The 3,935-nt window shown below is 34.8% G+C and overlaps 1 pseudogene; it reads right to left on the reverse strand.

Annotated features, from left to right (window-relative positions):
• Positions 1 to 3,470: 3,470 nt before the first annotated feature.
• Positions 3,471 to 3,628, reverse strand: LOC131513347 (U2 spliceosomal RNA; annotated as a pseudogene).
• Between the last annotated feature and the right edge of the window lie 307 nt (positions 3,629 to 3,935).

Here is a 3,935-nt window from a genome sequence, read left to right on the forward strand (position 1 = left end):
GAGATATGTTCTACCATCACCTTCTTCAAGAATCAATACTGTTTAGGATTAATAATCTCCATTTTTTATCACCTTTGCAGTAATCTACTGAATTGATAGAGTAACATAAAACTGAACCTACTCTGTTTCGCAGGTACTAATTTGTGGTACAGGTTAGTACTACATCAGAATTAAAATAGTCATATAATATATTCCAAACAACAACAACACTATCTCTGTGGCTTGACTAACATGAAATTAATCAGTTTTTCTGACCCCAAAGCCGCTTCTCTTTACATCTTCCCTATCCCAATGAATAAAACTACCATTCATCTAATTTTTCAGGCCCCAAACACAAGCATGTCTTTGATTCCTATTCCTTCCCAACTACCTCTCTTCTAATAATTTACCAGGTACTGTTAATTTTATCTCAATTGACTCCAATTCATCCAGAGCCTTTACTATAATTAAGGATACCACCATTTTAAGAAGGCCCCCAATTGTTCTCTTCCAGTCCATCCTTACTTGTTGTAATTTGCTTCCTACACTGCAGCCAAAGTGACCTTTTCAAGATTTAAATCTAATCATCTATTTCACTATTTAAACCTTCTTGGCTGCCTTCAGGTAAAGACTGTATGGCTTAACATGGAGCTTATAAGGCTTATATGGTCCTTTGGGATGATACCTGCCTACCTCCCAATCTCATTTCTTACCAATTTTTTTTGGGGGCCATTCTGAACTATATTCAGATTTTAGAATAATGTTATTCTCTTTCCCTAAGCTTTGGCTCTTTGAAAAAATTCTTCCCTCTGGAATTTTCTTCCATCTGTTTTCCACCTGGCTAATTTATGAGAACATTCCAAGTCTTACTGGGATATTACTTTGTCTAGGATGACTTCTCTGATCCCTAATCTTGGATCATTAGATCATTGGATCATTGGATCACTACTCCCTTTGGAAGCCCCCTTTGGAGTAGTACTAACCCTACCAATTATTAGTACTTATTATATCAAATTGTAATTGTCTACTTACTTACCTATATTGCAAACTGCAGTGCATTAGACAATACATTCTTCAGGCTGGAATTATCTTTGTTTATTTATCTTGTACTTAGCACAATGGCAGGCAAATAATATGCCTAAATATTCACTAAATGCTAAGCTTTCACTGACTGACTAAATGAATGAATAAACTGGAATAGATCTTGGCTAGGTATATTTACAGAGAGTGCAGTCTATCTAGAACCACACTATGCCAAACTGGGGCTATCATAGGCTAATATTAATATAAATAATCTTTTATATATACTAAGAAGGTTGGAATATTTTCAACAGTTAAAATTGCTAAATACATATTTGAACTAATAGAAAAGAAATATTAGTGGCAAAATTCCTTTTACTAAACAGATGCCATTCATATTGCTATGAGCAGTTACTGAGTGCTAGCAATGTGTGAACCTCTAGGCAGAATGTTGTGTTAGACGAAGTTTCTACTTGGGAACTAAATTTGACAGACAACATGCAAACACAGTACAAGCCTGGATTGTGCTCAATAGAAGGAGGAGTCACAAGACTCCAGTTTGCATGTAAGCTTCTCCCCAACTGGATATTAAATTTAATATTTTAAAGAAAAAAATGTTTGGGGATATGTTTTGCTTGAAATTGTGGGGGTTACCAGCCTGGGCCCAGGAGTCAGACAGATTTAAGTCCAATTCTGGCTCTTTTATTTACTACTTAGAAGAGGTCTTTAATGATGCTTAACCTCAAGTTTTTAAGGATGTAATGGGATAATAATAATAATATCTGCCTACGTGATAGTTAACTTTATGTGTGACTTGAGTAGACTAAGGGATGCACAGATAGCTGGTGATAATTTAAGAAGTAGATCTGTGAGGGTATGTCCAAGATGAGATTAGCATTTGAAACAGTAGACTGAGTAAAGCAGATTGTTCTCTCCAATGCAGGTGGGAGTTATCCAATCCACTGAAGACCTAAATAGAACAAAAAGGAGTAAGAAGGGCTAATTCACTCTGTCTTTTATTGATTTGGGATGTCCATATTCTTCTGCCCTCCAACAGTGGAACTCCTGGTTCTTGGGCCTGTGGACTCTGGGACTTATACTAGCAGCCACCTCTCCTCCTGATTCTCAGGACTCTTGCATTGTACTGAATTACACCATCAGCTTTCCTAGTTTTCCAGCTTGCAGACAGTTTATCATGGGACTTATTGGCCTCCATAACCACAAGAGCAAATTCTCATACTAAATCTCCTCTTGTATATCTAAATATGTCCCATTGGTTCTTTTTCTCTGGAGAACATTGAAAAATAGTCTCATAGACATATTACTGTGAAGATTAAATAACATTAAATACATAAAATTCCTGGCATAATAACACGTACATAGAAAGTGCTTAGTAATTATTAGATACTAAAATTCTTTAGTCTAACCTCATCATTTTACGGATGGTGAAACCAAGGCACCAAAGATATTAAATGAAATTACCAGTGGTCTCACAGCTTGTTAGTAAAAGGTAGAGAACTACAAGCAAGATCTTCTGATTCCTCAATCTCTCTCCTGATGTTTGAATATAGTACATGGATGCAAACTGAGGAGGCATCATAACATATGGTATCCGTGGTGACAGTTTTCTTATGAAATATAAACATTGTTTAATTTGTAGCCACTCTTGTCCATCCTTTCTGTTGGTTATGAACAGTAATAAGGAGAAAAGAACATGGAGAATTATGCAAAAAAAGAAAATTCCATGATCTGAAGAAAAAAATGATGAGATTAGTAAGACTGTTAGCTGCATAGACTTGTTCTTTTGTGCTATAAGTGTAGTATCAAGGCAGTAAGTATGTATTTGATTAAATGTAGTGTCAAGGTGGTACATATACATTTAATATCAGTAATGAGCTTGCCATATGCAAAGTTTATGGCAAAAATGAGAGAGGGCAAGTTGAGGATCAAAAGGAACATTCTTTGTCCATTAATTTTTTATTAGCTAGTGGAGATGCATGAAAGTTTAAATATTTTTTTTATTTTCTAACTTTTCTACTTTTTTTCAACATCAAAAATGATATTTCACATTTATTTACCATGAAGAGACTTCCAGATATTAGTGTTATGTAATATATTTTAGCAGTACTATTTTTATAGAAACAGGAGGAGCATTTCTTTGAAAGAATTCAGGTTCTAAAGCAGATGACATGAACAAAGCAAAGATTATTAATTACTAATGGAAGAGCTCATCATTAGGCTAGATTAGGTAGATTTCTTTTCTTAGTCAATGTAGTTAAAGTTTGTCAATTTGTTGATTATCATTTCAAAGAACCTACTTTGGCTTCATTGATTTTCTCTATTATTTTTGTATTCAGGCTTTACTTCAAAGGATGTTTTCAAAATGCAAATATACTAATATGTTAATAAGGATTTGATCTAAAGCATTTTTCTAGTAAAAGGGACACATGACAGGTGGATGAGTTTGTGTAAGAGGTTGCCCTGAGGATGGAGATGATTAGCAAAGCATACTTTTAAAAAAATTTCCTGATTTTGCCAAAATTCATTTATTTATTTATTTTTTCAAAGTTTGATGAACTGATAAGAACAGATACTACACTTAGTCTTGGCCAAAAGGCCAAGATGCAATAGACTTTCACATCTACCCATGACTAAGATATTGGTTTTGTACTTGCCCTGACATATATATACAACCATAAAACTGGACAAAATAAATGGGGTAACTGTTTCCAGGAATAGATAAACAGGCAGTGCAAGACTATAATCCTTGAGAGAAGGGAAACACATGTGATGAGCTCTATGTTAACCCCAACTTTCTGCCCTGAGGCATTTTTCTGAATGAACCCAAACAGAAACTAGACATTTGCCTCTTATGAGACAGTGATCATAGTTTAGGGTTGCAGAAATGGTTGGAATTTGTGTAGCACAGACTGGAA

This window comes from Neofelis nebulosa, chromosome 5 (assembly GCF_028018385.1).
Source record: "Neofelis nebulosa isolate mNeoNeb1 chromosome 5, mNeoNeb1.pri, whole genome shotgun sequence".
In the NCBI taxonomy this organism is placed as follows: Eukaryota; Metazoa; Chordata; class Mammalia; order Carnivora; family Felidae; genus Neofelis; species Neofelis nebulosa.